Source organism: Leptinotarsa decemlineata, unplaced genomic scaffold, assembly GCF_025532065.1.
Source record: "Leptinotarsa decemlineata unplaced genomic scaffold, Ldec_3_MD MMD2_tig00026294_RagTag_RagTag, whole genome shotgun sequence".
Taxonomy (NCBI): Eukaryota; Metazoa; Arthropoda; class Insecta; order Coleoptera; family Chrysomelidae; genus Leptinotarsa; species Leptinotarsa decemlineata.
Window position 1 is genome coordinate 2,432,675 of NW_027412674.1, and position 27,031 is coordinate 2,459,705.

The 27,031-nt window shown below is 34.0% G+C and overlaps 1 protein-coding gene across 3 annotated transcripts in view; it reads right to left on the reverse strand.

Annotated features, from left to right (window-relative positions):
• Nucleotides 1-27,031, reverse strand: part of nemy (cytochrome b561 family member no extended memory) — a 306,149-nt gene that overhangs the window by 212,284 nt on the left and 66,834 nt on the right. The window lies entirely within an intron of this gene.

Genomic DNA, 27,031 nt, shown 5'->3' on the forward strand with positions numbered 1-27,031 from the left:
CACATTCTGAGAAAAAACATTACATGAACAAATGCTCTGAAGGTCTTTTTAACAGCAGGGTGCCAATGTTTGAAAAAAATGTTCTTTCATATTTACTTTGGTGTAACGTACTACGCATCTCATATGCATCAAAATACATTTTGTGTTGCAGATCATAATATAATTATTGTCAGTTAATACCCTACCGCTTGAAAAAAGTATTTATGAATCTTTGATTTTCTATTGTTTGGCGTATGGTTTTTGCATAGAAAAATCGTGAATCATTAAAAATAATTCACTTGCAAATGACCACAAGCTGAAGGCAACCAAATCAAATCAAATCAAAATATACTTTATTGTCAGAAGATTTTGTATCCCAACAAAGCTTTGTAGGTATAAATATAAGCATAACTAATGGTGTATGGATAAAAACTGGCAATTAATAAAGGTTTGAATGAAACAGATACAAATACAATAAAAATAAATATAAAATGGAATACACTTTTAAAATGATTCATTAAAGTACTCTTGCAAGCTATAATAGGGTCTATCAGTTAGCAAATTTCTAAATGCTTTCTTGAGTTGTATGTTGGTCAGATTTGGACACCTTATATCTACTGGTAAGTGATTGAATAATTTTCCACCATTCTAAAAAAAAATGGAATCCTTGATCAATGTTGAGTTAGGTATAGGTAGTCTTACATTAAATATGCTATTACGAGTAGCACGAGGAGAAGAAACAAAGTCAAACCCCGTTTTAAGTTTGTGCACCAAACATACAGTTTCAAGAATGAACAGTGCAACGACGGTTAAAATCTTATTGGCCGCAAAATAATTTCTGTTCCCCAAAATAGTATTCCATATCTTATTTGGGATTCAATCAAAGCGTAGTAAACCATTTTTGCTGTGTGAAAACCCAGCACGTTAGAAACCACCCTCACTGCATGACATCCGCAGGAGATTTTACTCTTGTTTTGTCTAACGTGTACATCAAATTTGAGCCTATTATCAATATAGACACCAAGAAATTGTGTGTTCAATTTGTTTTCCAAGATATCATTGTTCATTGACAGTTCATTTAGCAGACATTTAAATGTTATATATTTGTTTTGGAGATATTCAAGGATAATAAATTAGCATCAAACCAATTTTTCACCTTTTCTAAATCAGATGATATCTTTTTATGTAGCTCTTCTGGGTTTTTTCCTTCCACAATATTGTTGTATCATCCGCGAATAGAGTAAAGATGCCAGATATATCTATCATAGTCAAATCAATAATATACAACAAAAACAGAACTGGAACCAACACAGAACCCTGTGGCACACCAGATGTGATAGCTCTGCTTTCTGAGAGTTCCGATGTTCTTACCATTTGACTTCGGCCTGAGAGGTACGATTCAAACCAATTGTATGTCACTCCTCTAAATCACACCAGCCGATGATCACCATACAGTAACCATGGTCTTTTTTGGTGGGTTTTTGCCTTTGGAAAGTGTCTGGGTGGCTCATCGATGTCCAACCACTGTCCTGAACGTCACCCCTCTGCAGGGATATCAACTTTTGTTTTCTTTGATTTTCCTTTGAGGTCATTTATTATGGACCAAGTCTCTTTAATTTTGTTAGTTGATTCCCCAGTTCTGTTTCTGTAATACATTTTCTTTGCTAACCTGATAGTTGATTTATAAATTTTACTGTACCAACCAATACAAAATTAGCCACGATATGTATTACGAAAATAGGTTAGACAATAAAATACCAGTTAGTCGCTTGAAGAAAGCCAGAGGTAAACATCTGACAGCCAAAATTAAAGCAAATAAATTGATTGTGAACGGAGACATCTACACTGCTGAAGAATTGACCAAAGAAGAAATCAAAATTTGGGAGAAAGGGAGTCAAGGAACCCTTTCATATTGAAGAAGGTATTCTGATAGTGCACCAACGCCTCACATCCCCACAGATAACCCACAGATAGGTACAAAACGTTGATGTTGATTTGAATATAACCACTGAATACCCAGCCAAGAAAACACTGATGGACTTGAAAAAAATCACTCGTAGTGACAGCACAAGTTCCAGAAGGGCAAAATAAACAACTTCAATTTTCATACATTCTATACAATTATTACTGTAACTATTCATTTCATATAATTTTGGTTATTTCAACTCTTTATCACCAATTAAACGAAGATACATTATTCCTATATTTCAATATGTTTGAATTGGCTTAAATAAACGTTAGGTCAGTATCCACTGGATTTGATTTCTTTGAAAACCATGTATTGAGTAAAGATCTAGATTTGGTTGGTCTATCGAAGATTTGACTCAGTACAGAAAGCAATCCAGATTCATTTCTGATTCCGAATCAGCATCTAATTCATGGAGATAAGAACAGTAGAAGTCAAACTCTTTTTTTCAAGAAAAGTTTCCAACAACACACTCCTGCTCTTGAACAGTTATGGATATCTTCAAATACCACCCTACAAAATCCAATATCATTATCTGCAAAAACTAGAGGATATAATTAGTAACCTTTCACCAACATGTGACCCACTTATATCGATAGGGGATCTCAATAGTAACTTGCTAGAACCTGGCACAAATCTTTTCTTTGTATTATTATCCATATAATCTTCATCAACTGATGAACTCGCATGCCCGTGTCACACCAACCAGCGCTACGCTGATAGATGTCCTAGTGTAATTGGAACCTGGCGAAATTACAACAATCGATGTTACTGATATCCAGAACATTTCTGATCATATGTTGATAAGTTGCCAAAAAAATCCATACAGAGCCTTTTTCACTTGAACTATCAAACCACCAGCACCTTGGCTAACATATAATATTAAAGAACTCATACGAATCAGAGATAAGACATTGAAGAAACATAAAGTGACAAAACTTTCAATAGATTGGAAATATTATATAGATATCAGAAAATATGCAGTTGTATAGTTTTTAGGGCAGTAGCCGCAATACGACGTGAGAAGAAAGCATACCTTAGTTTTGTATTCACAAACAAAAAACTCACTAACCGAATAGATTACATCAACATCATTTGAAATTTTAAGAAATAAAAACCATCTGAAATTCTTCAGGAATTGAAAAATGCATCGAAAACTAATTCAATTTTCTCAATATCCGTCGTGTGGATAAATCTTCAAGTCAACTTTTTTTTCTTAATATATAAGACACTCTCAGAGAAAACTCTCAATTCTGTGTTTTGACCGTTACTTCTATCCATATCCAACGCCACCTGAATGGTATCACAAGTAACCCCACTGGACCTGATCGTATTTCCATTAAAATGATTAAATATATTGAGAAAAAACTTCAAGATCACGTAGCGTTCATCTTCAATTAGGTCATCACCACTAACCGGTTTCCCATGGCATGGAAAAATGCCCCAGTCATTCACATACCTAAAACTAGTAATCCCACCAAGTCATTCCATGTTTGTTACCAACCTTATCCAAAGCCTTTGAAGAACTTCTGGAGGAAAAAATTACAGGTTATATCATGAAACAAAATATTGAAACGAAAGATTGATCTGGATTCACTTCTCTCTTGAATATAACTGACGAACTATTTAGATCAAGTGATGGCAACCAGCTAACATGTCTTATACTACTAAATTAAAGCAAAGCGATGGTTTCAATTGATCATAGTATACTATACAGAAAGCTATTATACTATGAATTTGCTAAGGATGCTGCCAAACTGATTGAAGACTACCTCACATCACGTTCCCAGTCAGTTATTATTGGAAATTTTATATCTATTCACACTCTATGTAGCAGATTTTCACCAAATTGTGGAAACTTACACAATCAACCACTATGCTGACGATACGTAAATACATACGTACATAAAATCAGTTACAAGGAGTTTTGGTCCCAAGTCACTGCGTGAGCAAATATGCCAAAACTTCAAAACTAAACTTACTAGGAACTGCGTGCGAAGTTGCTGACGTTTCTAAAAATTTAGGATTATGGGTAGACTCCAACCTTAGGTTCACAAAATGTATTAGTCATCTTTGTCAAACCTTACTATGATGTACTATGACCCAATCTATACTCCAATCAGGCATGTTGGCTGTCCTTGTTCATCTTTCACTGCCTGAACCACTGGGCATGCTATTTTCGGCGAGTGCATTGACTTGGGATGTGGGGGTTGAACAAACCATCGGATGCCTGCTTTCACGTAGCCCCGCTGGATACGGGAATGACAGAATCGCCTGTGGTTCTGTTATTCCCTAACTGAATAGCATCCCAACGATGGCTTAATCCTTAGGTGTGTGTATCCGTGCCGAGAGAATGAATGACAATGAGCCTATCAGCTATCTCTACGGAACCTTCGAGATACCGGACGCTCTCGTCGTAGCATCGGCTTGTCACGGTAATGCGAGACTCTGCCGTGATTGACCTTCTTTCCCTAGCTACTCGTGGAACTTCTACGGACAGAGTGAACTTGAAAATTCGTTCTGACGCTGAGTCTATTGTGGAGATGGATGTCGAGCTTACGACTCCAACGGACCACCCTGTAAATTTAGTTCAGGAGCGAGATCTCCTGAACAGCCGTAATGAGCAGGTTAGCAAACGTTTGCGCTCCAGTGATGATTCACAAAAACCAGAGGCCAAAAAGCCCTGCACGGCTGAATTCTAAGGCATCTTCAGGTGTAGCTGACGTGCAAAAACCCTCATATGGAAAGGTTATCGTAGGTATCAAGGTGGGAATCTTGCAACTTGACTAGCCGACTACCTCATTAATAGAACATATACTTTGTGTCTGTCCCGCTAGGGACCGAATCAGGTTTTTAGAGTTCGGCAGAGCCGTAGTCTTACCATCTGACCTGAAAGACCACTCACCATACAAACTAATCGGCTTCGTTAAGAAGCTGGGTTTATTTGACCGAGTGTGAATTGGTGTGAGCCACAATAAACCCTTGCGGGTTGCGGTGGAAGGTTGAATAGACCCACTCACTTTGGACCTAACCTAACATAACCTATACCGCAATCAGAATATCTTTCACACACAAAACTTGAGCTTATGTAAGACTCTGGTGACGTCCAGAATATCATATTGCGATACTGGGTGATTCTGTAAGGTGGCTCACCCCTATAACTTTTTCATTATTGGAGATAGAAAAACGAAATTTGGGAGGTTGTGTATTATACTTTAATTTATATTTTTTGATATATTTACTTGCTTTGCCGTACTTCGGGTTAGACCGGAAATTATCCCAACTTTCGACTTTTAAATGGGACATCCTATATATTTTTACTTATTTTGATGAAGAATGACATTCTGAATCCAATAATATTTCACTCGTCTATATTTGACAAATAAAATCATTTTTATTCCAATTTTTATTTTTTTATCTAGAATGCCATGAATCGTGTAAATCGCTTCAATCTCGATCAAGTAACATGGTTAAACTAAGACTTTGAGGCTTATGACATTACAGTCATTTTAAGAATTATTTCACAGTCGCAAATATGAATTTTTCCTGTTAACTCGATTTTTTCAAATGGAAAGGGGGTGGCTCGCCGGCATTTTGTGAAAGATCATTTTCTTATGAATAATTTGATGCCACATAATTTCACTTTATTTTCTCTATTTTTCTGAACAATTGCAAGTCCCAAATTAGTCTATTAAGGAAATAAATTTTCATAATGGCCTCCTCCTTGATCACGGTAAAGTTCAACTTTTTCAATTGTTGCGCGCATCATATTGATTAGCTGTTCCTCAGTGATGTTCTGGAATGCCACCCTTACTTCATGCTCTAGTTCTTCACGAGTAGCTGATGTTGTATTGTGAACCTGACTTTGAATTGTTCCCCAGAGAAAAAAATCTAGCGGAGTAAGATCTGGTGATCTAGAATATGAAAATAAAATAATACATTTATGTTAAAATATGACAACTCAAGAATGTACCTCGCAGGCCACTGAATAGGTCCATAAGTGCCAATCCATTTTTCTGAGAAGGTGTCATTCAGATGTTCTCTTACGACTTGAGAATTGTGAGGTGGCTCTCCATGTTGTTGAACATAGATATCAACTTGGTTAGCGAGTGGCAAATCTTCAATAAAATCATTAATTTGATTTCTAAGGTACTGTAGATATCTTTCCGCAGTCAGTAGTCCGTCGCAAATTATTGGCCCCAAAAGTTTTCCTCCGATAATAGGCATCCAGCAATTGAAACGAAATCGCTCTTGACAATATTTTCCTTTTATCAGATGTAAATTTGTTTGAGATCAGTAATTTTCATTATTCCTATTGAACATATCCAAGTTGTTGAATCGGGTTTCATCGGAATAAATAATTTTAAACGGAAAACGTACATCTCTGGTATGTTGGTGTAGTTGGTACTTGAATGATCGATAATTATGTTTGTGAAGAATTCTCCAAACGGACGAATAACTTATATCACACTCAGAAACAATTTGACGAATTGACGCCGTACAATTCACTTCAAAATAGACCAACACGTCTACTTCTTTTTATTTACTGACGATAAGTTATTGCCATTTTATTCTGGTTCATTTCGCATCAGTTGCATTCTTTCTTGTTTCTCCGTAAATTAGCAACATGTCAATAATCTCGTTTCTGGTATAATTCGCCATATCTAATTATGAACTACACAACAAATTAATTTTCAAAGTGACAGCATATTAATTAGCCTATTTGTTTAGGTAGTCCTAGCAACCTCTTCAATTGTTTGTCAGGGATAACTAGAATAACAGGACTTAGTGCATAAGTATACCGAATACGTATTATTTGTTATTATGATCGTTTCTTTCAATTATTCAGAAAAATAGAGAAAATAAAGTGAAAGTGTGTGGCATCAAATTATTCCTGAGAAAATGATCTTTCACAAAAAGCCGCCGAGTCACCCCCTTTCCATTTGGAAAATCAAGTCAACTGGAAAAATTCATATTTGCGACTGTGTAATTATTCTTAAGACGACTGTGAAGTCATAAGCCTCAAAGTTGTAGTTTTCCCATGTTACTTGATCAAGAATGAAACGATTTACAGGATGCATGGCATTCTAGTTCAAAAAAATAAAAATTGGAATAAAACTGATTTTATTTGTCAAATATTGACGAGTGAAGTATTGTTGGATTTATAATGTCATTCTCGATCGAAATAAGTAAAAATATATACTATGTCCCATATAAAAATCGTAAGTTGGGGTCATTTCCTGTCAAACCGGAAATACTGCAAAGCAAGTAAATATGGCAAAAAAATGTAAAGTGAACTATAATCAATAACTACTAAATTTCGTTTTTTCATCTACAATAATAAAAAAGTTATAGGGGTGAGCCACCTTGGAGAATCACCCGGTAAATGATCCTGCATTACTCCAGGTTTGTTTGCAACGAATTCAGAATTCTTGTATTCGATTTGCATGTGGAATTCAAAAATTTGATCACATTATTGGCAAGTTTTGACTACTGGTCATCTCTCGTATCTACGCAAAAGGCTAATAACAATGCGTAGCCTGAATCAACTGACTAGAAAATGTATTCTACTACTTGTACCTACTGCTCTATCTACACAAAGTTTCTCTTACATATCTAACTCATTTCATAAGGAATTCTGGGGTTACTCTCTGTATAAGTTTAAAAAAATTGAGAGTAAGGCTCCTCCTATTTTAGATGTATCACTTGATAAATGGACTGGCTACTACAAATATATGAATTTTAAGCAGATTCTGACAGATATTCAACCATTTATGTGATGATCAATATTTTAATTTTTTAATTTTTTTTGTAAATACTTCTGTGCAATAAATAAGGAATGTAACTAACATCTGGCCATTCTTCCGCTGAGTATGATACCATTTTCTGATAATGTTATCATTCATTTTCAAATCACTTTGTAATAATTATGTATTTTAGGGAACGTACCGTTAGCGATTCTATTCGCATAGAATTAGTTTTTTTTTCAATATCTATTTACTCCTGAGGTGACTTGAAAAACAGCTTCAGCTGACACTTCGCCCTTTTGTCACAAGGTTTTTTCAAATAATGGTCCAGTCATCTCTGACAAAGTTAGGTTCTTGTATAAACTCGTATATGATACACATACGAGTTTATACAAGAATACATATGATAGGATATATGCCACTATCAAAATATAAGGTTGAAGGTCACAAAAATCGATTTTCTGCACATTTTTTGCCAAATATCTCGTTTTCTATGAGTTTTTTTGCTAATTGTAATTGATCAATATACGCTGAAATGTTTTCGATGTAGAGACGAAGAGTGCGAGGTTACAGCATCATTAAAGGTCAAAAACACACCATATTAAGTTTATTAATCATTGATAGATATATAAATAATAATAATTTCCATTTCTCATCAACTATCTATCAATAACAAATATCTATCAATAACACTTATAACCAGTTCCTAAAATTAATAATTAATTGAGGGAAAAATTTCAATTACATTCTCATTTTCACTAATAAGATTTCAAATGAAAAATAACTGGGTACATCTTCATTACCTGGAAATTCCTATCAAATCGAAGTAATAAAGAAAAGCTCATTAATATGCTAATTGAAAAATTACAAGCTGTAAATATTATTACCAAATAGGCCAGAGATGATGCGGATGTACTAATTATTGAAACAGCTATTGAAGAATCAAAACCTGAAAAAACTGCAGATATAATAAGAGAAGGTATCGATTTATTTGCCAGTCAATTGGGCGTACACTAACTATTTCATGAAAAAAAAAATGGCTTTAAGAAAGTCGCCAAAGGAAATGTAAAAACAAAAATTTTGTCTTGCAAATTTTGACAAGTATTCTCCTTCATGTTTCTGCACGCATTAAGTGGGTGTAATACGACTTCTGCGCTTTAAAAAAATGAAAAAGTAGTTCTTGTAATTTTTACTCATATTTCACAATCATAAATCTATGGAAAAATTTTTGTAATAAAAACATCACTCAGAAATTTCTTTCCTCTTTTTTATATATTTGAGAAGTTATTGATGTCAATTACATTGGAATTTAGCCAAAAACTTTCTTTCCCAAAAAAGCAGTTAAGTGTTGTTGAATAAATTGATACTCAATTGAAAACAGATATTATGTAAGTAAAATAATTATTGAATATAATGTAATAGTGAAAATTATTAATGAATATCTATTTATCAATAACAAAGAAAATCTATATTGCGTTTTTTTGACCTTAAATGATGCTCTAACCTCGAAAAAGATTCATCATATGAAAAAAATTTCGAAATGAAAGTTGTTGGGAATTCATTCCTCTACAATATTGATGGGGAATACAAATAGCAAAAACCCATAGGAAACAAAATATTTGCAAAAAATGTGCAAAAATCGATTTTTTGACCTTTAACCTTAGATTGTAATAGTAGTTTCCCCCCTTTTCATATGTAGTTTCTAAAACAACTTTAAGGATGTTGAAATAGAAGTTTAAACAAGTTTATATCTAGGTACCTCAAGTTTTGAGGTGAACTTACTAAGATGACTGGACTATAATGTAAATACAAATTAGTTATCCTGTATCTCTTGTATTGAATGAAGTCGATTATTATTATGTTATATTTATTGTGACACAAAACCGTGGTTGTGTAAACTGTTCAGTAAAAATATCACAATAAACTATTACTGAAATAAATTAGCATAGTACTTGTATAACCATCCTCTTCAAAATTATTAGGTCTGAATCTCGCACACACCCCCTGGCAATAATGAAAAACTATGTTGTTCCTATGTTTCACATAAATATCATGAAGAAATGAAGCAAAATTTCAAGTGCCGAAAATAGTAACACATTTGTCGATGCTAGCAACAAAATCGAAATGAAAATGGAAGGCTGTTAAAACTGCACATCCTAACCGGAATAAACTTTTACAGTATCTTGTTGGAAAACCGGTTTTGTTCAGCCTATATGCAAAAAGAGCGGGATTTTGTTTTAAATAACAACAAACCAATTGTTTCACAATCAGTAATATCGATGATCATTCAGAAAGCTGTAATTCAAAACACATTCCCGAATATTTTGTATGCTTTAACAAAAATAACAGGCCAACTTTTTATTACTGTCACCAATCATGGAAAGTATCGGACTTGACAGGTGGAATTCGAACTTCTCAACATTTGGGACTGTGTTAATAATGTTTATCCTCATAATAGAGCAAATCATCTAAATGAACAATTTATTCAGGCCAGTTTCCACTCCCTACACTGTAGGTTAAGGGACTGACACCTATCAGAAAACAACTACTTCCCTGGCTACTACCACGAAGGGTGTTGGATTATACCCGACAGGTGTCAGTGCAGGATTCTTTACTGAAGTTATTCCTGCATATCATGTTGGCGATACAACTGCCGCAATAGATTTTCAATTATTAGAACACACTTGCAGACCGGTTTCGGGCTGTTTGGTCCTCGTCAGGTAGTGTATATCATCAACATAAAGTCGATGATTTCCGATAATCGAAAATCGAATTCTTTTTAGAGTATCATTACTCGAATTAAGCTCAAGCAGACAACAAACAACAGGTTTGTCATCGCCCCATCTGCCTGTGAACGAGGTAACCAACCGCATATCCAAAATTTACCTAATTTCTCGTATAAGAAAAGAAAACTTCTCACATATAGTCAGTGGGCATACTTGATACAGTTCAGACTGGCCTGAACGAATTGTTCATTTAGATGATTTGATTTATAGCCAGTCTTCGACTGGTAACTTACCAGTCGAATGTTCCCAGCTGCGGGCTATTTAAATGGATGTAAAGGAATTAATATTACTTTTAGATATCCCTTACTATCTAAGGAGCGAGTTCCACTATTTACATAAGAAGCTCCAGGGGGATAGTGTCAAGTTTTTTAATCACTATCGACTGAGTTCCGAAACGTTTTAATATGATTTAAATTATATTTCTTCATTCATTTCAAAATGGTCAAATTTCCGAGAAGAACGCTTAGCGGTAACCTCAAGGTGAGTGGTATTTAATAGATAATAACTCACCAAGGTTGAACAAATTTTTTTATTTTGATGATTCTGCAATATATTTACATTCATTGTACTTCAGATATTTCTGAAAAACAAGTTTCAACAGATTGTCATTGTATTTATTTGTTCAGCGACTCTTGCCTATAGTTTTCTCTGTACATCATAAAGATACCTTCCACAAAACTTATAAGATTATTATCGTTTCAATTTCACAAGAAATAACTGTTGTGAAAATACAGTTGGAAAGCGTTTTTTCTCGAAACAAAAAACAAAAACACCACAAGAAATACAATCCAATAAAGTGTACAAATTGAACTGTGGAAGCTGTCAAACCGGACCGTATCTTAAAACACGAGTTTCAGAACACATGAGAGACTCTAAGAAACTGAATATAAAAAACCCCACAGATCTCGTTGAACATGAAAAAGAATATGGACACATTTTCGATTTTGGTCATCCAACTATTCTAGATGTTCAACCATATTTATCCAAACGACTTTTGAGCGAAATGATACATATCCTCCAATGCGATAGTGTTACCACTAGAAGAGATGTCGATGGCCTTAATACTGCATATTTCAATTTGATAAGTGGAAAACCTGAATAATTTACCCTTTTTTTAGTCTTTGTATTTCTGCTATTAATTAAAAAACAGACACCACCTTATCAGAATCACAAATAAAGCCATTCGTTTGTTTTTTGTCGTTTTGTGTTGGTGTTGTCTTGAAAATTTGGTTGCTGCAATGTTTTTTTATATGTATCTAATATGTCTGATGGTTTTCAAAATAGTAATATTATCAACATGAAAAAACTACTTTTTGGTGAGTAATTTAATTAATAACTCATTATTTCTAGTGAAATTGAAATGATAATAATCGTATAAGTTTTGTGGAAAGTATCTTAATGAAAATTCATTGTTACAGAGCCTTCAAGAAGAATTTGATTCAATTCTAAACGTCGGCAAGCAATTGTTTTTTTTTAAGGAAAAATTGATCCCGTTACCCAAGTAACCTTTTTTCAGAAAAATTATTGGATCACTAAACTTGTTAACTGAATAGACGCATGTGTTGACTAGTTTGTTTTATTCAAACAAAATTATATTTCAACCAGTATTTTTACATTTTTAATTATCTACAGTGACCAATAATTTCATGGTTGTCTGCAGCACTACTACGCGCGTTTCTGCGTTAGGAAGTGGAATAAAAAGACAGAAATAAATCACCTTACAGTCACGCAACCCACAAAACATGTTCTCTGTATTGATGGCTTTCCGTTCTGTGATTTGTACTCAATTATTTCATGCAGGGCCGTCGCCATGGGGGGGTGCCCCGCCTGCTTTTTCGACTTGGGAAAAAGTTGGGAAATTTTGGGACGTGAAGATAGAAAAATTAATAGTAAAAGAATGAAAATTAAAAAAAAATGAAACTGAGAGAAAAGAAAGGGAGAGGTAATAAGAAAAGGGAAAGAACCGGGAGAAGGTTGGGATTTCTCAACATGGAGAGAACTTGGAGATCCCATACTTAGAAATTCTGAGTTGTTTGAAAACTTCAAAAAATTTTAATTTCTCCCAATTAAGAGAACAGTCCTGAACAGTCCACAAATTTTGAAGTGACAATTTTATAAAATTCCGAACTTTTCGCTGTTTTTTCGACTTGGAAAAGTTGTGTTGTAATTCCGGGCCGTGAAAATAGAAAAAATAATAGTAGAAAACAATAAGCACAATATTATTCAAGTGTTGTTTCCATTCATTTGTATTGAATATTCCTATACATGGTGGATATGGTGGAAGACCAAGGACCTTGGTCCAAAGTAGAATAATTCCCATTATCATTTTTATAATTACCAAAATTTATTTTTGTTTGTGCATACCCTAAGGGGCATGAGCATTCAGCCAATCTTTGGATAGCTAAGTAAGAAAATCAATATATTATAGTAGTAACTAATCTCTCAAATTTCATTTTATCGAAGGTTTGAAAATTTTGCTGGTGGGGTTGGGAAAATTTGAATTCCTCCCCCCCCTGGTATTTCTTTTCGCCACGGCCCTGATTTCATGATATGGTCGGTTTCAACAGGTAGGGGAAGATTATAATATTTTGGCAGTTCATTAAACAAATTTCACTTCCAGTTTGAGTTTTATGAATACTGTAACTTTTTAGTTGAAGAAGACTATTGTAAAACCGATGATAGAAAGAAACACATCCCATAGCTATAGCTACATTGACTATACAAAACTTTACAATGTGTTACAAAACGAAAATTGTTTTGATGTTATAAATTGCAATGAATCACAAAAATCCTATGATAACTTTATTACTAAATTTGAAAAACATTTAAAAGACTGCACTACAAGACACATACGTAAAAAAATCTTCGCACAAACTTAAACCGTGGATTACTGTAGGTTTGATCAAATCTATAGAACATAGAGATAAACTGAAACTGAAAATGAATAAAAATATGAACCCAGAATTGAGAAATGAATATAAGCGGTATAGAAATGAATTTAGTAAATTATTACGAATTACAAAAAATTACTATTACAGAAATGAATTAAAGGAAAATAGTAAAGATTGCAAAAAAACATGGGAAACAATCAATGAAATAACTAATAGAAATATAAAACAGAAAAATATAGGAGAAATCAAATTAAAAGATAAGATATTTAGGGAAGATAAGGAAAAGGCAAACGTTTTCAATGAATATTTCGCTAGTGTTGGTACAGAAATGGCTAAAAAAATAAATATATCATATAGAATGACCCCACAATTTTTGAACGACAAATCAATAGTAAATTAAATATTTCTCACCCCGGTAAATGATAAAGAAATTATAAACATTATATCAAAATTAAAAAACAATTGTGCCCCTGGTCCCGATGGAATTAGTTCCAAACTTATAAAAACTCTACACCTGTATTTGGTACAACCCCTTGTCTATATAATCAATTTAATATTTAAAACTGGCAAAATACCACTGCAATGGAAATATTCCATAGTCACTCCCGTTTTTAAATCTGGTGATAAATCCAATCCAAGCAACTATCGACCAATTTCTGTAATAGATAATTTTGCGAAGATATTGGAGCATGCCCTCAAAATTCGCCTACTGGAATTTTTTCAAAGAAATGAGGTATTAACAGAAAGGCAGTATGGATTCATTAATGGAAGTAATACTGAACTAGCTGTTTTAGATTTATTTAAGCAAGCATCGGATGCCTTAGACAATTCAAAAAAGTGTCTTGCAATTTTTCTTGATTTGGCCAAGGCCTTTGATACAATTTCTCATGAAGCACTCTTGAATAAACTGAATTTATATGGAATACGAGGACCAGCAAATAATGTTTTTACAGATTATCTTTCTTGTAGAACCCAACGAGTCAAAATAGGTAACAATGTTAGTGAACTGGCTAAAATCTCTAGTGGCGTACCTCAAGGTACCGTTTTAGGCCCAATACTATTTTTAGCATGTATTAATAGTTTAAGTCGCATAAATAATTTCAAAGGGCACCTCATATCATATGCTGACGATACTGCAATTATCTGTACAGGTGATACATGGCAACAGGTATATAAAGTAGCAGAAGAGTGTTTGGGTAAAATACAAATTTGGTTAAGTAACAATCTTCTCAACCTTAATGTTGAAAAATCGAAATTTATTACTTTCACTCTTCTGAGCAACCACCAACCTATCCAACAAAAAATTTATTTACATATGCCAAAGTGTTCTGAAACCATTTGTGAATGTCCATATATTGAAAAAGTAACTAAACTAAAGTATTTAGGAGTTGTAATGGACCAACATCTGAGATGGGATGAACATTTGCAATATATAGTAAAAAGACTTAGACATCTTAGCTATAAAATGTATGAACTCAGGGATATACTCACAAAAAAAAGCTTAATTATCGTTTACAAATCTCTTGTTGAGTCAGTTATACGATATTGTATCACAGTGTGGGGTGGAATGTTTGAGAATGTGCTAAATATTGTACAGGTGCTCCAGAATACAGTTTTAAAAATAATGTTGAAAAAAAACAGACAATTTCATACAGAAAAACTCTATTCTGAAACTAATCTGCTTGATATAAGAAGTTTGTATGCACACCAGTGTCTTATATGGATATACTCAAACAATATCAATTATTCTAAGGCAAATACAAAGTACACCAGAAATGTACATAATTTATCCATTGATATACCTCTTTACAAAAAAAGTCATACCCAACGTTCAGTTTACTATTTCGCTCCAAAACTGTATAACATGCTCCCCCTTGAAATAAAGATAAATACCACATTTTTAAAGTATAAAAAAAATACAAAAGAATTCATAATTGTAAATAATACCCGTATAAACAGTTTATTTAAACATACCCAATAACCCAGAAATATCACTCAGTACATTTTCTAATCTTCCAATGTGTCTTTCAGTGTATGTGTACCTATTTCCAATATTATGTAAACCTAGATGTATAGATAATTATAGGTACTTATTCTCATAAAATATATCAGCTTCCTTTGTCTATTCACTAATACAACTGCAACAGTTATTTAACCTTTTATTACTTTTGTGCCAGATATATTTTTAAAGTACTTCCACGGGGAGACAGACGGAAGCACATTACAAGCCACCTGCGCTTAGGCTGCTTTCCTCAAACTCCTAGTGGTCCTAACCATAATATTAATAAATTGTATATTAACATATTCCAAATAAAATTGAATTGAATTGAATTGAATTGAAAAACAGAGGAGCAACCATCGTAGTTAGTCGGATTAACTTATTTACTTGTGTCACATATTTAAAAATAAGTATGTCTGCAAATATGTAACAATTATCTTCTGAGAACATAACTACCTGACTTTCCGGAAGACTTTAATCTTTTGGATCATTTGAAGTGAAGTCATATTTTTTTCGATTTTGACTAAGTACAATATTTTCAAAGTGCTTGACTACTTCATTCACGTTGATAAATCACTATAGTTCTACGCACCTCAAGATACATAACTTAAAACTAATACAATGAACGTTATTCAAAAAAATGTATTTGCTCTGTGAAAAAAATGACATTAGTGCAGTCCATCCAAAAATGGATAAAAGTAACACAAAGTATTTTCTAGTTTCCCTTAGTAATAATTTATAATACACTTGATTATATTTATTTAAAAATATTTGTTCATATTGATTTTTCTAGGGACAAAACACAAGCACTACAGGAAAATCCTTGAGGCGCTTTCAAAGCGGTGCCTGTGCGAAAGTAGTAATTCACATTTGATTTAAATAGCTGGAGATTAAATCCATTTAGAAAAACGTTCTAAGGAAGTTTATTTCTCATTAACGCCTTTTTTCAAATGAAATAGTTCTCAAACAGTGAAGTTTGAGGTGTACTGAGTTCAACCTCATAACGATGAGCAGCCACAGTTCGTCGCGTATTTCTGATATGTACCGCTCTTGGTAGAATCAAATGTGCCAAATCACTTGAAAACTTCCCGTGAAAGTACCTATCTATAGAAGAGAGATACATCTCCAACCCTTTTTCGATATTTCACAAGGTTGCAAGTGATGTTCCCATCTCCACGCTGGCGAATGGGTTTTTTTTCTGGATGGAAACCAGCAGCTTCAGGGTATGTTTGTGGGCGGACCTCCATACATGAGGACAATACTCTAAAGAAGGTCTGATCTGAGCTTTATGAAGCATTGAAGTTGCTGAGGTTTGTACAGTTTAATGTTTCGAAACAGTGTTCCAAACTTTTGAGAAGCAGCCTTTGCAATTCCAGCGACATGATTGTGCCAAGACATATTGTTGTCCATTATATTCCCCACAAACTTATCGAAGCAGAAAGCGGAATTGTCTGACCTGACATTATTATATCCAGTTTGAAAACACTTATCTTCTTGGAGAAAACCGATGCCTGGGTTTTTGTGACATTGAATTGAATCTCGTTTCTTTCACCCCAATTCGAAATTACTTCTAGATCCTCATTGAGATATTCAACCTCATGCTTCTGCAGCCGATGTCTTGGAATCCAAATATAATGACGAGATGAGTTTGCTGTCGTCAGCAAAGCAATAAATACATTGGATTTTTGTTTTTTTCCAATAAGTCTTTGATAAAAAGAGGGTTGAAGACAATATGGATCCCTGGGGAACACCAGCGTTGATGGTTACGGTTGACGGTCTACTATTATTTGGAAGAGTTTTCTTGTCCTTTTTAGAAATAGGCTGAACGCGAGCAATCTTTTAACAAGAAGGAAAAACTTCTTTCTTGTAAGACAGGATGAAAAGTACGATGACGGGCACTTCATCAGGACCAGACGCTTTGTTGATATTGAGCTGTTTCAAACTTCGTGGGACGCAAATTGTTCAGCTAGTATCATTACATGGGGCTCAGTGTTTGATTGAGAAGATCATATAACTGCTGAAGATATGGAAGATAACTTTACGCTGCTGACAGAACATAATGATTGATAAACATAAAAAAATGTGTGAAAATAAAAGACAGGAGGGGTGAAAAAATAACGAAAAAAAAATAGATGAATATCTGCACAGCTGTCCAGACGTTTCATCTATCATCAGACGAAATATATGTTATTTCAAATATGTCAAATATGTCCTCAGCTTTAATCGTTTAGCATGTTCAGTTTGTTGGTGAGACGCATAAAAGTTAGAAGTGTTTCGCCTGCTCGGCGATTTTCTGCTATGGTTCCATACTAATGATTTTGGGATCTCCACGCTGGTTCAGGGCTCACCTCAGTATTTTGGCTCCCAGTATAGAATCATTCTATTTCTGTGTGCCGTTTCAGTTCTGCACGACATTGCCAGACCAGTCTCTATGTCGAATGTGAATTTCTCCTCGCACAGTCAATTCCAGCTTCCGTCCCATGCTTGGTTTTCAACCCGTATGTACGTCAGGTACTTCTGCCAAGAACTTTCTCGAAATGACAGTTTTTTATCCAGTCTTCCCAGGTTATGATTTGAATTCATCTCGAACATATATTTGGTCAATAAGATTCGAGAAGAACATGTTCAACTCGTCTAATTCTCCAGTCTGAATTGGCCACTCTTGCCTGTTCCATCATTACATTTGTTTTTTCTTTGGTTACCAGATTATCATTAGTTCAACCACCATGACGTAGAGCCAATAAATCATGTCTGGTTCCAACTCAAATATTTCTCCATTCGTGCGTCTAGCTAGCATCAGTGCTACCTCTGCTTTTTTTTCACTCTCTCTGCATGTTGGTTCCAGGACAGTCTGGGATATAGTATCATTATATTCCACCTTCCCAGACAGCTATGTCTCTTCATCTCTTAGTTTTAGTGGTTTCAAGCCTTCTATCTTGTTCCGTTTATGTTTTTATCTTTCTTTATCGGTCCATCTTGTTGAAATATTCAAGGTCAACTGCATGCCTCCCTTCATCATCAACTTTTCAATTGGATTAGGATAACTGAGTCGTCTGCACGCCTGGACGATTCAGAAGATCATATAACTGCTGAAGATATGGAAGATAACTGTACGCTGCTGACATAACATAATGATTGATGAACATAAAAAAATGTGTGAAAATAAAAGACAGGAGGGGTGAAAAAATAACAAAAAAAAAAGAAAATAGATGAATATCTGCACAGCTGTCCAGACGTTTCATCTATCATCAGACGAAATATATGTTATTTCAAATATGTCAAATATGTCCTCGGCTTTAATCGTTTAGCATGTTCAGTTTGTTGGTGAGACGCATAAAAGTCAGAAGTGTTTCGCCTGCTCGGCGATTTTCTGCTATGGTTCCATACTAATGATTTTGGGATCTCCACGCTGGTTCAGGGCTCACCTCAGTATTTTGGCTCCCAGTATAGAATCATTCTATTTCTGTGTGCCGTTTCAGTTCTGCACGACATTGCCAGACCAGTCTCTATGTCGAATGTGAATTTCTCCTCGCACAGTCAATTCCAGCTTCCGTCCCATGCTTGGTTTTCAACCCGTATGTACGTCAGGTACTTCTGCCAAGAACTTTCTCGAAATGACAGTTTTTTATCCAGTCTTCCCAGGTTATGATTTGAATTCATCTCGAACATATATTACAAGATTCGAGAAGAACTTGTTCAACTCGTCTAATTCTCCAGTCTGAATTGGCCACTCTTGCCTGTTCCATCATTACATTTGTTTTATCTCTGGTTACCAGATTATCATTAGTTCAACCACCATGACGTAGAGCCAATAAATCATGTCTGGTTCCAACTCAAATATTTCTCCATTCGTGCGTCTAGCCAGCATCAGTGCTACCTCTGCTTTTTTTTCACTCCCTCTGCATGTTGGTTCCAGGACAGCCTGGGATGTAGTATCACTATATTCCACCTTCCCAGACAGCTATGTCTCTTCATCTCTTAGTTTTAGCGGTTTCAAGCCTTCTATCCTGTTCCGTTTATGTTTTTATCTTTCTTTATCGGTCCATCTTGTTGAAATATTCAAGGCCAGCTGCATACCTCCCTTCATCATCAAATTTTCCATTGGATTAGGATAACTGAGTCATCTGCACGCCTGGACGAATGATTATAGGTAAGTATTATCAAATGCGCCCTCAGAAACCCTGTTGATATATCTGACCTGTACACATTATGGTCTTGATACTAATAGCCAGTCAAGTAGTCTGTAATGCAAATGGAATGGAACCAATTGGTCCCAAGGCCTTCGCCGAGTCCTGTTTCCAGTTTTACTTTTCAGGTCTCCTAATTTGTTTTCGGAGATTTTGATAAGCCATGATCGTAGTGAAGAAACAAGTTCCTCATTAGACCCTTATAAATGTAGCACTTGAAGTTAAGTCTATTGTTTACGAAAGGAAGTTTATAAACTATGTTTCAGATGTCAAAATCTTTTGCAACTCAGAGTAGATAATTATTCTATATTGCCTACTCCGGAGCTATTCAAAACTATTAACTATATATAATAAGTACCTTTCAAAATTTCTTACGTTTTCATGTATGAAGGAATTCTGTAGTACTAAATTCACAGTAATGTTATTAAGAACTTCTGAAATTGTTTTTCATTACTCATTAACAGGGTGTATTCGAGTAAACAAGTTAATGTGCAACTGGGAGAACTGGTATTTTTGTTATCATAACAAAATTACATTAAAGATAATACACTTGGGATGCTTGTCACTGAAAACGTTTATTAGCTATGACGAAGGTAGGCGTGGTAACAGCATAATTCGAAAAGGGTTGAAATATAGAACCAATCAAGCCAATCCTATCTTCAGTCAATATAATTTAATAATGAATCAACGGAACAACGAAGATGTTTTCCGAAAGTAAACACACAGCTCATATCATACATTTCAGATTTTTTCAGATCCTGCTTTCTTATCTGTAATTACAGTAAATATCAATCTGAAACTCATCTTGAAATGTAGGATGAGTTACTAACTCATCATACTTTGTTTCACCTTCACATGAAGGACACGGCCTACCAGTCCAAATCCCCCCTCCCAGGGTACTAGTGAGATAGTCCAATTTTAATGATGCGAGCGTTGCCTGAATCTGTATCCTGAGAAGACTTATTTTGACAAAATACTTTGTTTTGTTTTGAAAAAACTGATTTTCCATTCGAAATCGATTCGAATGTAAACGCAACAGACTGTCAATTAATGCGATTCAGGGAAAAGAATCACATTGGAAACATCAATCTTCTTTCAGTATAATAATTACTGATTCAATAAAGACATTAAGTAAATTTTTATGCCTTGGGGGCTTCTAGCTAGTGGCAATATTCGCGGTACATACAAAAGTTTGTGTTGTACTTGTCAATTTTTGGATTTATAATATAAAAATTTGAACTTATATTATTAAAAAAAATATTTTCATAAAGAATTTCAGTACTCGGAAGTACTAAATCCATACTTACAAAATAGCAACAATGTCACCTCAAAAAGAAGTGTATAAAAGTCAATTATTTGGCGTATGCGCCGGGAAGTGGTCGATTATAAAATATTACATACACGTTAAGTACCTCTGAAATACAATGAAATTGGCTGCTGTGAGAAAACGAAAGGAATATCAGAAAATGATTAACAAATATGCGCGTGTTTTAGTGTTTTAGTTTTAAAAATCTAAAGAACACGCTTTCAAAGAACATCAAACTGAAAAGCGTGGGCGCTTTGTGCCATATTTTTTGTATATCAAGCGCCCATCGCTTTTTTCACAATAATAGTAGTATTTTTCAACTTTTTAGTTCGATGTTCTTTAAAAGCGTGTTTTTTAAACCTATATTCATTTTTCACTTTTCAGTTCCATATGCTATAAAAGCGTGTGTTTTAGTTTTTTTAAACTATTTTTTTTCTTCACTTTTCACTCCGATTTATTGTCGAACATATTTTTTTTAAGTTTTAGTCACTAGTATTATAAATCTTCAACAGACGGCGCACGAATATAAAATTCATCTCAAACAACATAATAAAGTTTGAGGTCTTAAATTTTATACTAATACTGAGATGCAGTAAGACTCCAACATAGATGGCGGATAGTTGTAAAATTTCTTTCGAATGAAGGGAAAATTTTCAGTAATAATTTCAATAAACAATTCTGTCTTGTTTTGATTTGAAGTTTCATTCAAAATATTAATGGACTAAAAATATTTTTTCAGTGAATAATTTTATTTTTCAAATCAATCTTTTGATTTGATATGCACATGTACCTATGTCAAGCACAATTTTTCTGTTTTTTGAAATATTTAAGTAACTGAACTTTTCAAGTGTACAATTTACTATAAAATTTTCATTGTTGAAATCCATTTCATATAATAGAATAAGATTTTAAAATGTATCTCCCATACCGTTCAAAACTTTTTTCTTTACTAATTCACGGGCAATTGAAAATATTTAAATATCTGAATATTTCATCTGTAGTACAAAAATTCGCTAACACTCATAATTCTTAAAAAATGTATTTCATTTTGATTTTCTTTCGAACAACCTATCAAGGAGGTTACGTACAGCACGATCTGCCCGCGAATAGATCAAGAAATATCAAGGAGATTACGTACAGCGCCATCTACCCGCGAATAGATCAAGCAATCATTGATACAGTGCCATCTGCCCGTGAATAGATCAAGAAATATCAAGGTGGACACGTACAGCGCCATCTGCCAGCGAATAGATCAAGCAATAATGCCGATAATTCTGCCGATACAAATCCCGAGGTTGAGAGTTAGAGGCAAACAATCATACATACAAACAAACAAACATACATACTAATATAAAGCGTGTAAAAAAGTGTACCTTTCTATCATTCTGTTTTCATCTTATTTGAAAATGTTTTTTCCTACTGATAAATTTTTATTAGAAGGAATTATAATATTGATAACCTAAATTGTCAATACCTGAAGCATTTTTTCTTACATAAATAATTCATTATAACATTAAAAACAAAAGTACAAAAATAACATTTCAAAACGCTCAAAGGTGTGAATTTGTTCCCTCCTTTTCATTAAAGAGGTTGTATGCATCTACACTCACAAACGATTTTGGTGAAATTGGTGACACGTGTGAATCATTGTATTCGTGCCACGTGCCAGTATGAGGATGTCTGCAGAATGCTGTATAATGTCCGCTGTAGGGAGATCCAGTGTGATTCGAAAGTGCATATAGATTATAACGACAAGGAGTCACATTTTCTGCTGCATATTTGTTCATGTCTGATCCATCTAGAGAAATTTGAAAAATATATCTATGTGCAAATCCACTGTATCTGGTCGAATATCATCATTGGAGGACAGTTTGATCTCAGAATTTCCATAATTGATAATCAGGGTCGTATTATTACGAAATGGGTTCAACTATGCCGAAAATATGTAGATAAGAGATGTTCCGACTCTTGGTATTTATTAGGACTGAATTAACATAGACTGAAGTTCAAACCTATATTCAGCAAATTTTACATTTATTTTCAGCCATTACTATTATTATATTGGAAATGATATTTGACTATGTATCGTATGAAATGATCTCAAACCGTTTTTGAAAACGATTAATCAATTCAGAATAAAATATTTCAGGAGTAGAAATAAATTAATAATGATTCCAAAAAAACCTGAGATGTATGACACGTGATCATCTTCAAGAGGAAGAATAAACTTATACCAACAGGTATACAGATATAATATGTGTGGTAATTCATGATCAGTTGTATGAAATGAATAAAAACACTTTTGCCTAAATACCACTGGTGAATTTTATTTATACGACCATTTCGGGTTTGACCCCATACGTAGATATAGGTATCTACCTGTTCTAGGTACCTGTGTCTTGAGTGTCTTGAATTAATTTTACAATGTGTCATTATGCAATAGTCGAGTAAATCTAATAATTGAAGTATTCTAAGCTATATAAAATTAATTTCACATATTGCCTTATCTACTTATCTACCTTATGTAATACTCAGGTACATATATTGAATGAAATATTATTTTAACAAGCTATATACTATACTATAATTATTCATGATATTATCATGTTTACTTATTTCTACACTCTCATAGGCATCTATATGCCTGTTGTTGTTAACTTGTCTAACTAATTTTAATGAACTGAAGTCTATGGAATGGTTTTGTTGCAAAATATGATGGACGACTGCTGATTTTTCTAGTCCTTCATATTTTAGGTGTGCTAAGTGTTATATTTCATTTCGATAGATCTTTTCGTCTGTCCATTTTATTTGGCATCGTAGACTTTTCCGAATTCTCGACTTTGTCTTTTGGAGTTCCCAAACGGCTCTGTAGTGTATGACTCGTTTTAAAAACCATATCATACCTAGTTTCTTGAAAATCTTTCCAAAGTTCTTCGTGTATTGATGGTATGGAACTGAAATATATTATCTTGTCCTTTCTATACAAGTCGAGATTTCGTTGATTCTTTATCTAAACTTCTTCTTACTTATGTCATCTACAATACCCCTCGAGAAAACATTAGTAGCTGCTATTTTCTGTATCGTACGTCTTTCTTTTGTGAATCTCCCATTTGATAGAGGAAAAGTCAATAGACGATGCACTAAAAAATTCAACCCAGCACGTTTGTGCCGTCCACAGTGATGTGAACTGTCAGAAATATACCTGTAAGTGCTTGTTTCTTTTCTAAATACATCGTATTCTAACCCTCCATATTGGCTCCTCATTACCAAAACGCCAAGAAATGGAAGTTGTCCTTTATTTTCTAACTCATACGAGAATTTTATTGATGAAAATCTATTATTCAGAAAGGAAACAAAGTCCTCAATATTCGATTTTTTGTTATCTAATATCGCAAAAATATCATCCACATACCTTAGCTATATTCTAGGAAGTTACTTTGACTTTTCATTGGTTTCCATTTCGAATCTGCTCATGAACAGGTTTGTCAAGTAGGAGGACAAGGGGTTACCCATAGCTGTTCAGTCTTGTTCATAAAAGCAACCTTCAACCTGGAACTGGTTTTGTTCCATACACAAATTAGTGAGAAAAACGAATTCATGGATTTCGTTATTATTGAAATCATTTTTCTTTAGTAACTGTATGAACTCTAAATAGTTTTTAATACTAAAACCTGGTTTCACAATAGACAAGCTTTCAAATTCCTCAGTGAGCCACTTTGATCTATTTTCATTCACCAACATGGTTCTAGGTTTCACTATCAACATATGAATTGATTTATTCGAACGTGTTTCAAATTCGCCAACCATAGAAAAAATTGTATAGCTCAATCTCAATGTCGGTTTTTTTCTGAACTGACAGTACTTCTTGAATCAAGTATTTCATTAAATTTTTGTTGTTGTGAGTTATGTGCATTAGTTAGCCAGAAAATTATTGAAAAGATGACCAAAGTATCAAAAACATAACTACCTTATAATCTGCTTTCATTCGAATAATCAAATGTCATTATTCACTACCCCTGAAATGAACATAAACATACAGTGTTCATGATCCGACTAACACAATTACATTCTGTTTTGGTCTATTCGGGTCGACCTCCTAGCATCAGCGGATTCATTAGCATTCCGCTGAGTTGGTTAACATTTGCAAATGTAAGTTACTGCTGTTCATTTCCAGTTCACACGCCCTCTTGATAGGAAATCGAAAGTGATCGCGTATAACTATGTGAATGATACACCCACTGTTTTGGTCATTTTCACCCACGTTTCACATGCTAACAACAGAGTCGCATTCAGAAAAAAATATTTCAGGAATGAAGAATTGTAGATATAACAAGCGAATCAATGTATTTACATCAAAATGATTTAGACTTTCACGGCTGAGGTTTTCAGTTTTCGGAATAAGTAATTGTGACGTGTCATATATTGGAACCTTGTGGGACTCCTAAAGGTATAGAGAACTTTAGAGATATATTTTGATTGTGTTTAACTATGAAAACTCTATTTTGTAAGTATTCCATACTTCTCTAATTTCTGCAGTAATACATCATGATCCACCTGATCAAATGCTTTTCTGAAATCAGTATGAACTCGTATTTCCTCGTATTTCTATTAGTAGTCAGATGAATTTATCCTATCCTTTTATAAATGCTGATAATCTTGAACTCTCTTTCACTAAAACGATCAAATTAGAAATGGACTGGAGTGATACTATGAGGATCTTCACTCCGAGTCATATTTTCATTTGCACATACAGGGTCTTCAAAAAATGCAGATACTTTGATCTCATGAAAAAATTAGTGGAACTCAATTTTTTTAAATGGAACACCCTGTATATTTCAACATTTTTGAGCTCTACATCCAATTTCAGATTAACTTTGTTCAGATAAAACCATTTCTATTTTGAACCGTTTTCGAGATAAACTGTTTCAAACGGAAATTGACATGGTTTCCTTGTTCATCAGTCATTTTTGTAAAACAGATTTCGTTTGATGTTTCTCAATTAGTCACAGATAATACAATGAAAAGATGATTATTAAAATACTCCTCAACCATCGAATGAAACTTTTCTTCAAACAATAGTTTTATTAACGCTGAAACACGAACTGAAAATAATAAACCCATAAATTAATGAGTTAATTTAATCGTCAGTGTATTTCAGAATATGTTCAAACACATCTCCACCTCTTCTTAAACAAACATGTAATCTCTTCAAAAGATTGTCATGTGTAGCGCTTCTGATCAAGTCTGGAGTCAAACTATTGAAAGCAGTTGTAACTCTCGATTTCATATCTTCCATTGTTGTTATTGGAGTAGAGTAAACCATATTTTTAATGAAACCCCACACGAAATAATCTAATGGATTGCCATCTGGTGTTCTAGGAGGCCAACGAAAAGGTCCATTATTACCAATCCGCATCTGTCTTCGAAGATTTCGGTTAAAGCTTCGCTGAATGAATGAGAATTATGGAGTGGAGCACCATCCATTTGGTACCATACACGTTCTCTTCCTGATCTATTATTTAAAATCATTTGAATTCCATTCCTCAGTAAATCTTCATATTTTGATGCATTCAAATTATCATCATAAAACTCGATATAAAAAATTGGCTCATTCTTTATGGCACAAAATACATTTAATTGCCATCTTTCTTGAAAACTCCTTTGGCGGACAACATGGGGATTTTCTGGCGCCCAATAATGTCTGTTGTGTCTATTGAAAACTCCATTTTTTGTGAACTTGGCCTCATCTGTCCATATGATATTGTCAAGGAAATGTTCATCCTCTTGAGTCTTGACAAGTAATCATTCAAAGAATTTCACTCTACGAGGTAAATCAGTCTCTTTCAAATGTTGGACCCAGTAGAACTTATAGGAATGCCATTTATGCTTATTAAGAATTCGACAAATTGTCACGTAGGGTGTACCTATCTCCCTTTCAGCCTCGTGCAGAGAAGCATTTGGAAATGCATGAAAGTATCCCAAAACTGTTATACCATTGTCGTCATCATCCACTTTAGTCTTCTTACGAATGATTTTTGGACGGAAGGTACCATTCAACCTACAGTTTTTTAGTAGTCGATTTATCACATTATTATTCGGCTTCGGAAGTTGTGGATATCTTTCATGAAATACTCGGCTTGTTCTACTTGCAATTCTATTGCACTCACCAT